Consider the following 12,931-nt stretch of genomic DNA (forward strand, 5'->3'; position numbering starts at 1 on the left):
AGAACTTATGTGTATGAGTGTCTGCTCTCATGCATACATGTGCACCCCGTGCCCAGGGAGGCCAGAGGAAGACAATAGATGCCCTGGAACTGGAGTTATGAGCCACTATGTGCGTCTAGGAACAGAACCCAGATCATCTATAAGAACAGTCAGTGCTCTTCCTCCAGTCCTCATTTTGGCTTTTGAGACAGGTTCTCATGTAGAGAAGGCTAGCCTTGAACTCCTGATCCTCCTGCCTCCAGTTCCCAAGTGCTGGGATTATAGGAATGCACCATCACACCAGGCTGTGCAGGTGCGTGCGTGTGCATGTGTGGTACTGGAGATTGAACTCGGCCTCGCGTGTGCAAGTCAGTTTCTCCACCACTGACTTGTATTCTGAACCCTAGTCGTGGCTCTTGTGGGTCTGTCAGTCATGTGTCACGTTCCTCCGTCCGCATGCACCACCACAATAAGAATAACATTATTTTTCCTTAAATTGATCTTTGCTTAAAACCTTGTTGCAGCCAGGTTTGGTGGCACACAGCTATCATCCCAGTACCTGGAAGGCTGAGGCAGGAGGACTGAGAGTTTGAAGCTAGTACGAGACCTTGTCTCAAAATAACAAACAACCCTGAACTCACTCTTTACAATATACCTTAGCTAACCTCAGAACCCTGTTCTAGCAACTCTGCAAGTCCCTCCCCAACTTCCTTCTTACTTTTTTTTTCTTGAGACAAGATCTCACGATGTAACCCTGGCTGGCCCTGAACTCGCAGAGATCCACCTACTTCTGCTTCCTCGGTACTGGGCTTAAAGATCTGAGCCACCTCCCCCTCTGAGCTTATATATTTATTTACTTACTTATTTTTGAGACAGGGTTCCATAGTAGCCCAGGGTAGCTACACTCCCCATGTATTCAAGGCTGGTCTTGAACTCTTTGAATTCCTGATTTTCCTGCCTACACCTCCCAAGTGCCCATATTATAAGTATCTATCACCACATCCACAAATATCAGTTCCAGACACTTGGCTTGCAAACACTTTTCAAGTGGCAGGCCAGAGGGACTGGCGTGGCTAGCCTTCTTCAGATTATATGGCTGTTTTATACAAGCTTAGTTTGTGGGGGCTGGGAAAGGGGGGGTCTTAGAAGAGTCCTGGCAGATCTGAGCCTTAACCCACACACATACAAAGTTTATCTCACCAAATTCCCATGCAAAGCACATATACATATGTGATGTGGGCCTTCCTGTAGACGAGTGTGCTTCACAGCAATTACACCTCACAGTCCAGGCTCACTCCTGCCCAAAGCCAAGGGCACAGGTTTAAGATGTCTTTCTGGAATTTAGGTTTGTTCTGTTTTTCTTATTTAAAAATCTTTTGTTTTCTTTTTGTCTCTTCTGTATTTACCTTTTAAACAGAATGGGACTGGGTATTGTACGTCCGTTCCCAAGCCTTGCTGAGTGACAAGACCTAGGGAAGCTTGGGGTTTTGTTTTTTGTTCTGTGTACTTTGGAAGACAAGCCACCTGGGGAATCCCTCCGTTGTTTTAGCTTGTGTAGTTACTTCTAAGACTAATACATGCAGAATTAACTACAGGGGATGGAAAAGTTTAGGATGAAACTTGAGCCATCTTAATTTTTTTCCTTTTAAATATGAAGCTATATCTCAGAACATTTCCAAGTGACAAATTATTTGGTCTACTAAGGAATCCAGCGCAGCAGCTAAACACTTGAGACCACAAAGTTAACAGCTGCTTTTATGTCTTACAACAAACGTTCTATCAACCTGCAGTATCACAATATCACAAAGAGAGTTTTCCTCCCACGCAAATGTTTTAAATATTAACAGAAATAAAAATATGGAACCCTTCATGAACTTGCGTGTCATCCTTTTGCAGGGGCCATGCTAATCTTCTCTGTCATTTCAATTTTAGTATATGTGCTGTCGAAGTGGACACTTTAATTAAAATCTTGTATATTTGAGTATGTGTGCATGAATGTGTTTGTGCATATATGTGTGCATGCATATATGTGTATGTGTTTATGTATGCATATGTTATGGGTTTAGATGTGTGTGTATATAAATGCATATGTGTGTATATGCTTATGTGTGTGTTTATGTGTATGGATATTGTGCATGCGTATATCTATGTGTATGTTTTGTGTGTGTGTGTGTCAGGAGCCATGAGGGTTAAGGGTTAAGGCAGGTGACAGCTAGTGTTCAGATGTCAGCCCACCAGAGGAATGGTCCTCTGCTGGAGGTTAATCCTGTCCAGACAAGGTTTGCAGGGCCATCGGCTCTGGAAACTGCTGCTCACTTTGGCTAAGGTAACTTGGTATCTCCATTGTAGTGTGTAATCTCATGTGATGTGTGTATGTAATCTCATGATTGCATCTCGATCTTATGGGCACATATATGTATGGGTGATCAGGAAGATGGCCATTTCTATAGCTATATGGCTTTGATATATAAAATACATACTGGGACATGTTTCCTAACTGGGTCTATTTGTTCCTCAAGGTCTGTGGACATGTAAAAGGCTGCCCTGATCTTTTGCTCATTGGGCAACTTCCAATCGGGACCTGTGGGGATGTGGGACCTCCAGTGAGAGAATTTAGTCACTAGTCAAGAATCTTGGTTCCCATGGTCTAATCTCTGCTCCATTCCAAGATAAACATTATGAGCTGGCTCCCTGCAGTTATCCCCCATGGGGTAGGACATATGGTCAGGAAAGGAGTCTTTCACAGAGGTCACATTTGGGACCTTCAGAGATAAGGGGGTATGGCATGTTCGAGCTTGTTTGACTCCTAGTCCTCCCTGATAAGGAGACTGGATGTCCCAAATTCTCCTGCAGCTGACTTGAGAAAACGCTAATCTCAGTGGACCCCCAGCTCTAACCCTAAAAGGGCCATTAAACCCCCTGCACCTACTCTTACCTCGATTTATCGATACAGGATTTTAACCTAGGAATGGAGTATAATGCAAGAACTCCCCTTCTCCCTCTTAGAATTTTAAGCTTCCTAAATCAGCTTCTTTTGCCTCTTTGTGCTTCCCGGATGTCTTTTTAGTCATGCTTCTCTGGGGCCACAAAAAAGCTGACAGTGCCACTTGGAATAACTCTTATCTGCTTTATGACCCTGGGAAATTCTAACTTTATAACTTTGCGATTCCCAGAGCGTTTTGCTTTATATTTTTACCTCTTAAGTTCAGTAATTAAAATTTAAAACATAACTTTAGCCCTCCTCACATTCCTTCCTTGAGTTGTATCCTGAGTCAAACCTTGACTCTGTGGTGAGTACCTGTTTATGTTAGGATCTTATAACCATCACCTTGATGGCACCCAGGATAAGAATTTATGCGTCTAGTTAAGGCATTAACCATTTTGTCTCCCATGCCAGGGAGTGTCTATTCCAGCCTGTTGAAGATAAGGGGTGACATACTCTCAGGAATTACTTCCTCCTGAAATTAAGACATTATTGTCGGGGCCCAGGAGAGCCAGTAGGGGACTGAGGTAGTTCAGCATTCATCAGAAGTATCTGGTTCACTGGCCCGGCTGACGAGATAGCGAGCAATGACATCACTTTTTTTTTTCATGAATTTGCATGTCATCCTTGCACAAGGGCCATGCTAATCTCTGTATTGTTCTAATTTTAGTGTATGTGCCGCCAAAGCGAACACCTTAATTAAAACCTTGCACACTTGTGTATAAGTGCATGACTGCGTTAGTACATGTTTGTGTTCATGCATATATGTTCTTTTTTTTAATATTTATTTATTATGTATACAATATTCTGTCTGTGTGTATGACTACAGGTCAGAAGAGGGCACCAGACCTCATTACAGATGGTTGTGAGCCACCATGTGGTTGCTGGGAATTGAACTCAGGACCTTTGGAAGAGCAGGCAATGCTCTTAACCTCTGAGCCATCTCTCCAGCCCATGCATATATGTTCTGTGTGGACTGGTTCACATCAGTTTTGAGCAAGGTCAGGGCTCTCGGCCATTTGGAACAGTTTGTAGTCAGCACTGATCCTTGGATAGCGTCTGTCAGCCAAATAGAAATCTGCTGAGACCGATATAGAACAGGGACAGAAGTTAAAGTTTAGGAATGTTAAGAAAATTCTTGCCAGGCAGTGGTGGCACACGCACGCCCCTAATCCCAGCACTTGGGAGGCAGAGGCAGATGGATCTCTGTAAGTTCAAGGTCAGCCTGGTTTACAAGAGCTGGTTCCAGGACAGGCACCTGGAACCTGTCTCAAAAAAGAAAAAAAGAAAGAAAAAAAAGGAAATTCTTACATTTGGAACTTTCAGGTCTATTATCCTGGTAGTTGGGGGAAGGGAGGAGTCCCAATACCAGGGCAGAGAGAAAGAGAGAGAGAGAGAGAGAGAGAGAGAGAGAGAGAGAATATCACACACACACACACACACACAGGAATGGGGAGGTGGGGAAACTTAGTCTATACTTACTTGGAATCCATTTGACCTGTGAGAGGTAGATCCAAGTCTTATGACTCCCTCAATTCCCTGAAGCTTACATAAATATTTTTAGTTTACAAAAAGAGATAAAAGTTTTAGGTATATTAGCGTTACCACTATTTTTAATCCGTACTGAAATCCACATTGTAGAAAAAGCAGTTAACAGGTGTGTCTGTAGCTTTCAAGTCATAGCAAAAGCTGTGATTTTGTGCTTAAAAACAAACATTCTTTTCATTGTCCAGAGATGTTTTCAGCCCAATGAGAAGCACTGTTAAGTCTATATTTAGACAATAACAAAAGGAAATTTAGAATCTTGAGCTTGTGGCTGATAATAGTAGTCAGTGCTTTACAAGTTGATCGGAACTCCATTGATGAGTGTTAAAACTCTGAACTTGAAATCTTAGTAAGAAAATAGCATAGAGGAGAAAGGAAACTGAAACATTTTTATTACCCTAATTCACTTTCCTATGCCTTTACAATTTACATTTATATGCCTTAAAATACTGTCTTAGACCCCTAGAACGTACATAAACTTAAAACCTTTTTCTTCCCATCTAATCATTTACCTAAGACACAAGTGTTTATTACAGAGAGCAGTCATTGCAAAGCAAGTTCTTTTAAAGAAAGGAATAGTAAAAAGTTTCATCTGTTTATCTTTTTAAATCATTAATAAAAAGTAGATTCTTTAATATGAAGCCTGTTAGCAAGGCAAACCTGTCTTCCTTTCTCAACAGGAGACCTAGTAGCTCTAGAAAAAGCAAGTCCTGGTTTTTGCATATGAAATGAACTAACAAGGTGCCTGCAGCCTTGGGGAGCTGTTAAATGATGAATCTACAGTTAGTCTAGCCGTCAATGCCCTCAGAGATCTGAGAATAAATTTTACCAGGAGGTATAATCCAAATAGTCTGTATATCAATTAAATGACAGAGACTTACCCACTGTCGAAGTGGTTTCTCTAGGCTCTGGTGGTCTTGATGGCTTCGTTGGGGGCAGTGGTCAGTCTCTGGCTGGCATGTAGGACAACGTTTAATCTTCAGCTGCCACACACAGCAACACAGCCTTCTGCTACCAGACTTAGGGCTGAGAAATTTTCCTGTAGAGGAGGAACTTGGGGGACTGACCTTACATTGAACAGGCATGGTAGTCACCCCCAAAGCATCAGATATTAAGAAAAAGTTACAGCAATTAGAAGGGTTGCAGGATCATACCTTGCAGGATTTGGTTAAGGAAGCAGAGAAAGTGTTTCATAAGCAAGAGACAGAGGAAGAGAAGAGGGGGGGGCAGAGGAAAGAGAGGACAGGAGGAATCATAGACAAGAGAGAAATTTGACTAGAATTTTAGCCACAGTGGTAGGAGAGAAAGAAAAGACAGGACCTAGACAGATAGGGAACCTGGGCAACAGAAGACCAAAGATGAGTGAAGATGGACAGAGGCACCTCTTGGACAAAGACCAATGTGCTTATTGCAAAGAAAAAGGACATTGGGCAAGAGAATGCCCAAAGAAGAAAGGAAGGGCCTCTAAGGTACTGGCCCTAGAAGAAGATGATTAGAGGGGACAGGACTCGGACCCCCTCCCCCTGTGCCTAGGGTAACCCTGACTGTGGAGGGGACCCCTATGGATTTTCTAGTGGACACAGGGGCTGAGCACTCTGTGCTGAAACAAACGTTGTGGAAGCTAAAGAATACAAAGACTATAGTAATTGGAGCAACAGTATCTGTGGACCACCTTACGAACTGTAGATTTGGGGAGAGGACAAGTGACTAATTCCTTCCTGGTTATCCCTGAGTGTCCCCCGCCTTTATTATAAAGGTTGAAGGCCTAGATCAGGTTTACTCGAACCAGGCCGGAGGTGATCAAAGCCTTTTGTTGACCAAACGAGTGACCTTCACTCCCCCTGCTGTCCTCAATCCCGTTACCCTACTGCCCGAGACTGATGACTCCTCACCTACCCATCATTGCGCAGACATTTTGGCAAAAGAAGCTGGTACCCGAAATGATCTGAAGGATCAGCCTTGGCCTGGGAATCCGAGCTGGTAGACGGACGGACAGCAGCAGTTTCGTGGTTGAAGGTAAGCAAAAGACGGGGGCAACAGTGGTGGATGGGAAGCGAGTAATCTGGACCAGCAGCCTCCCTGAAGGGACGTCGGTCCGGAAAGCCAAACTTGTAGCTTTGATACAAGCTCTACGGATGGCAGAGGGGAAGTCTATCAACATCTACACTGACAGCAAGTATGCTTTTGCCACTGCCCATATACACGGAGCAATATACAGACAAAGAGGACTGTTGGCATCTGCAGGAAAAGACATAAAAAATAAAGAAGAAATTTTGAGCCTCCTTGTGGCCATACATTTGCCAAAGAAGGTAGCCATCATACATTGTCCAGGACACCAAAAAGCTCAAGATGCTGTGGCTAAGGGAAATCAGATGGCAGACCTAACCAGGTGGGTGGACAACATCCCGCTTCTTGTCTTGGAAGGGGGAGTATTTGGGTTCCCTCAAGCCCATCCACATCCCAGATCGGGATCCCACAGAACAGAAACAGGCTATGATTTACCAGGGGAGGCCTCCATAGATACTTGCTGCTTTTCTCAGCATGGCAGTTCAAAGTCCACGAAATCAAAGGTATGCCTAGGAGCCTTGGAATGTCTCAAGGCACGCGCGTTCTGGTGCAACCCTTCAGCCTTGCAACCCTGTAGTGAAGGTCCAACTTGAGAATTTGGGTGTGTGGTCTGATCTTATTGGGGGCCTCCAGAAAATGTTAATTCCACCAGGTGAGAATAAGACCACTACCACAATTTCTGGGCCAGTCTGGAGCTTTATTAAATATTGGCCAGGATGATGGACACTGTATTCATACTTGGGATTCCCAGAGAATGGCCACAAATTATATTAGTCTGGTACTTACAGAGGCAAACCCTACAGGGCTAAGTCCTTCCCACTATCACCCAATCAGGGGCAAGCATACATCCTGACGTACTTCCTGCCTACATAATTCCCACCTACATGTGATCAAGTACATCCTGTACAGTTAGGGCAACCTAACCTTGTCAACAGAAGTAAAAAACAAGAGACTTGTTATCTTACAGGAATAATAGCTCCCAGCATTCCAGGAAGTTATCTGTCCTTGGGCAAGTAGAACTTACAGTTTAGAGGCATTTTTGTTTTATAAATCTTGTATACATAGTAATTAAACTTAAAACATAACTTTAGCCCTCACAGTGTATATATGTATGTATGTATGTATATACGTATGTGTATATATGTTTATGTATATGTGTATTATAATGTGTGCATATGCGTGTATGTATATGTGTACATGTATGACTGTATATATATCTGTGTGTTTATGTATGCATGTGTATTGTGTGTGTGTTTGTGTGTATCTGTGTATATATAACCTCAGATATCATTCTTCACCTTCTACCTTGTTTGACACAAGATCTCTCTGTTGGCTTTTTGCTGCAAACACCAGGTCAGCAGGTCTCTGCACTCCTGGGAACTCTCCTGTCTTCACTTTGCAACTCCCCATAGGAGTGTTGCAATTACAGATGCTCATGATACAGTTCTGGCTTTACCTGGGTTCTTGGGATTCAAACTCAGATCCTCATGACTAGATGACCTTTAGATCTGTCTCCCCAGATTGCCCTTGTTCCTTAAAGGGAAGACTATTACCTGGGAATAGTAGTGCACACCTATAATTCTAGAACTTTGGAATAAAGATTGAAGAATCATTGGGAGTTTGAGGATAGCCTGGGCTATACTGCAAGTTCCACACTAGTCGTGGCTATATAGTGAGAGACCCTGAATCAAAGCAAAACAGCACGAAACAAGTCCACAAAGAATGTCTAGGGCATACTTGCTTGGTCTATATTGGTAGCATCTGGATGCTGTCTAGACCATCTGTTCCCCCACTCCCATGCACCCGCATTGATACCCCAGGGCCACACACACCCATATGGGATTGGTCAGTTACAGTTAATAGCGTGTACTTAGAGGACTCTGGGTCCATGTGGCTGCCAGGCAGACTGGATATCTGCCAGGATCCGGTTTTATATCTCATGTGTTATCTCTGTGCAATTAATATTGTACCATGCCCTTCTCCCCTGCAGCAGTGCTTACCATGCTCCACACACCTGTAAGCAGCACCTTTTCTCAGCACAGAAACACCTCTGTGCCCAGGACTCCCTAGGACACAGCATAGAGTGCACAGTCTCCACCTCTCCAGCCTCCTCCAGTTTGTCCCACCCATTCAATCCTTCTTCCTCTTTGTCACCTCAATCTCTCTAAAGTAAACAACCTCTTCTTTCTTTGCTGACTATTCATGACTGCTTGCAATTCCTTAGCTGGGACATTGGGGCTGCTAGACTGGCCCTGGATCTTCTCCAGCGTACCTGGCTGTGTACTTTGTTCTCCATGCAGTCCCCGAGAACCACCTCGCTGCTTGGGGACATACATGTGCATTCACATGTGAAAGACAGAGCCCCTCTGCTCACCCTTCTACTGTGTTGCCCAAGGGCCAGCTCAGACCCACCCCCTCTCAGAAGTCCACCTTGACCTTATCATCCTGGCAGGATCAGGAGAAACAGAAGGCAACACCCACAGCAGGTTCATTTTGCCGGCCTGGACCCTGACAGCCGTCAGTTCATTAACCTCCAGTCCTCTTAGGAAGTAGACCTGCCACCAGCTTCATTTTAGAGTGTGAAAACTGAGGCACTGAGAGTAGACCTCCCTAGCCTGGTTTCACCTAGCTGCTATAGCCACACACGCAGACAGGCCTTCCTCACACCTGGCTGAGTTGAACTCACTTCCTTCATGGGAGGTTTCCAGGTAGCAACTCACAGAGCCACCAACCCTAATGACTCTAATTGTGTTGATATCCTTTGGAAGCAAAGGGTAGCAGGGTTCCCTTAACCTAAGGGGTTGGGGGGGGACCACACTCCTCTCCTGGCATGCACAGGTGCTCAGGAGAGCCTTAAGACTTAGGATCGGCTTCTTCTTCGCAGACTTGCTCTTTCCTCAAGCCGAGAATCCTCAGGGGTCAGATAGACCCCTCGAGGGCTTGTGAGACTCAGGAGCTGGCCTTCTTCCTGGCCTGGCAGCCTGTGCAGCCACTCATTTTCTTTAAGAAGCATCTGAATTGTGTAACCTTAGGGGAACAATGGCTGGAAAATGCCTATTTCTAGCCACACCCTCCAACCACACAGCCCTATGGAAACTGCAGGCTCACTCTCTTTGGAGCTTCACAAAGCTAACTACCCCTCCCTAGCCACGACTAGTGTATTTGCTTAAGACTTATTAGAGCCCGAAGGTGGGGGCTGCTGATATCTGTTGCCTCCACCCTCTCTCTGTTCCTGGAAACCCGCTGCTGTCTTGAAGCAGCTCTGGGTAGCATCAGCTCTCCCCCTCCCACCGCTCAGCTCCCCAGGCCTGTGTCCACAGGAGGGAGAGTTGGGAACATATCCAAGGGCAGGTTGGGATCTCCCAAGCCCTTGTCCCTGTTCTGCCTTATAAAGGGATCCTGGATTCCTTCTCTATACGCTTCAGACGTGTGCTTCACACCTGGCCAGTTTCAGTTGCCCTAGGTGAGAAGCATGATTCAGCAGCTGCTCAGAGCCGGAAGGGTGGACCCGGAGGTACTGGTGTCTCAGGCTCTGTGTCCCGGAGTCCCACCAACAAAACACTGCTGCCCTTTGATTTCCCTATACGTGAGCCCATGAGAGCTCACACGAGACACTGCCCCGTGATTACAGAGCACAAATGTAAACACTAGAAGAGGCAGTAGCTGGGAGGCTGAAGCAGGGGGATTGCTGTGAGTGTGAGGCCCGCCTGGGCTACAGAGTGATTCTCTGTCCCTGCAAATGAAAAGCAAACAAACCAAAAGCTAGAAGAGGAGCTTCTGTGGGAAGGTGTGTGTCCTGTCCTGGTGATGCAGCTCACCTTCTGAGTCTATTAACCACCCTGGAGCCTCTTTCCCTGTCTGTCAGCCACCAGGGATCTGGCCTCTGGTCCCTCCCTAGGATGCTCTCTGGGGAGTATGGCCACTCTCCTCCCTAATGGCCCCACGGAGATGAGAATTAAGAGATCCTAGAGGGGTCCATCTGAGATGGAGTGTGACGTGGAGGACAACGACACCTCAAGATCTGCGAGAGCCAAAGTTATGTTTTAAGTTTTAATGACTGTGCCTAAGAGATCCATAAAACAAGAATGCTCTAACCTATAAGCCCCTAGCCCAAGGTTGGATACTTCCTGAGATGCTGGAGGCTGTTGTTCACTTAAGACAACAAGTCACATGTTTTTACGTCCCTAAACAAATTTGTTGACGCACTGTTGGCCTTGACACAGCCTCTCAAATCCACCAGGCTGTGTGGCCAAAGGCATGCTACCTCATAAAATGGCACAGGGCTACATGACAAAAAGCCTGCTACCTCTTCTCCTCCCAGCTAACCAGACAGCCATCCCAACTCTCCCTAGGAAAGGGACACCCCCTTTCTCCTTTTCCATGCTAGAGTTCTTAAATTGGCCATGTGCCAGTCGGTCATTGCTATCTCTGTGAGATTCAGAGACGACCCACCCCTTGTCCCTCTGAATAATAAAATCTCCTTTGTGCTGAGAATTTGGTGACTGGGTGTGTTTTGTGCCAACTGTGAGGCCCCTTCACCAACTGCACTGAATGTGCTTGATCCAATATAGATGGGAAATACATGCTTGCCTCTGTTTGAACAAAGCCTGGAAGTATATAACCTTGTAGCCTTGCCTTTATAAACACCTGGTTGTAGCTTGTGGCCATGTTCTGGGAACTCCAGAATAGACCTCGACAAAGTCCATCATCCCGGCCAGTATTTAACTAAAGCTTGCTTCAAGTTTGGCTCAAAGTTGTGGTAGTGGTCTTACTCTCTCACAGTGGGATTAGCATTTTCTGGAGGCCCCAGCGAGATTCAGGCCACTCATCCAAATTCTAAAGCCTGACCTACACTACTGAACTCCAGGGCTAAGGGGCTGTCTCAGGAGCATCTTCTTGAGATGTTTCAGGGCTCTGAAGCTTGCCTTCAGTTTTGTGAACTATCGGAGTAAATTAACATGCTGAGTAAAGCAACAGGCATCTACAGAGGCTTCCTGGTAAGCCATAGTCTGTTTCTGTTCTGTGGGATCCTGATCTGGGACATCCTTGATGGGGCCCCTCATACTCTCCCATCCAAAGCAGGAAGCAAGATGTCACCCACCCATCTGGTTCTGGTTGTTTAAAAGTTTTTTTTTCTGTTTGTTTTGTGTGTGTCTGTGTTTTCTGGCATCTTTGTAATTTTTATTACAAACATGGATCCAAGACAGATATAGGTCTGACTTTCTGTGTTCTGTGTTTATTGGCTTTGTTTGGCTGTCTCTGCCTATGCCAGCAATAGCCACCACCACTAATACTGCTACCATGGCTGGTTTTTAATGGCCAGGGCTCAGAATTGATTTCTGAGCTTTCTGGTCACTGGGTTCAGTTTAGCAGGAATTCAAATGTCTTTTGGGTGTGGATAATATTAAAGTTGTTTTATGCTGTTCTACTTTATTGAAAATCTCGCTCTGAAATTGGGTTATGACTTTCCCTTTTCTAGACAAGTCTTCTCTACGTTCTGTGTCAGGCAAGCCACCTGACTCTGCTAGGGAGAGGAGAGCAAAGCTGAACAGCCCAAACATTTAGAATATTGGTACATGAACTTTCTGTATGTCAAGATTTGTAGGTTTATGGGTGCACTATGAAAGGACTGGAACAGTAAAGTTGACAGTCTCCCTAGCATTATATTCATGACTAAAAGTTTTATTTTGATAGTAAAAGAGCTTCAATTCAGAAATTATTATTTTATTTAAGGCTAAACCTAATGGGGATAAAGCTATAAGATTCTAATCTTATAAAAGCTATTAACTTACTGTAAACTGTTAAAGATGATTAAGAAATGCAAGTTAATGATCAGTCACCTTACAATGATCAAATTCTTTTTTCTTTTTTGTTTCAAGACAGGGTTTCTCTGTAGCTTTGGAGCCTGTCCTGAAATTAGCTCTTGTAGACCAGGCTGGCCTCGAACTCACAGAGATAGGCCTGCCTCTGCCTCCCAAGTGCTGGGATTAAAGGTGTGCACCACCACCACCTAGTCATTCAAATTCTTTAATATGTCCAGAACTATACTTGTATTCATGCTAAGCACTATTGTAATTAATTGCATGAAAAAAACTTTATTTAGTCTCCTGTATGTATTTTTCTTTCTTTCTTTCTTTCTTTCTTTCTTTCTTGGTTTTTTTTCGAGACAGGATTTCTCTGTTCCTGTATGTATTTTCAAGGTTAAGCCTAAAACAAGTACTAAAAACAAGCAAAGCTTGATTAGCTCAGATTTACTTAATAGATTATGGTCCTCAAACTCTTCAGAGATCTGCTGAATATGGAATTTAAAATGTTTAATGGAAGAAGCTTTTTGTGGTAAGACAGAAATGCCCCTCC

At 44.5% G+C, this 12,931-nt stretch overlaps 2 non-coding genes across 2 annotated transcripts; both read right to left on the bottom strand.

Moving 5' to 3' along the window:
• Positions 1 to 1,830: 1,830 nt before the first annotated feature.
• Positions 1,831 to 1,935, bottom strand: LOC121457236. The gene has a single exon (XR_005975728.1). It is a non-coding gene; the product is annotated as a U6 spliceosomal RNA (small nuclear RNA).
• Positions 1,936 to 3,552: 1,617 nt separating this feature from the next.
• On the bottom strand, positions 3,553 to 3,656 carry LOC121457252. Its single transcript, XR_005975745.1, has one exon. It is a non-coding gene; the product is annotated as a U6 spliceosomal RNA (small nuclear RNA).
• Between the last annotated feature and the right edge of the window lie 9,275 nt (positions 3,657 to 12,931).

Source organism: Microtus oregoni, unplaced genomic scaffold (assembly GCF_018167655.1).
Source record: "Microtus oregoni isolate MIOR12 unplaced genomic scaffold, Mior012 000015F_ref0000493, whole genome shotgun sequence".
Taxonomy (NCBI): Eukaryota; Metazoa; Chordata; class Mammalia; order Rodentia; family Cricetidae; genus Microtus; species Microtus oregoni.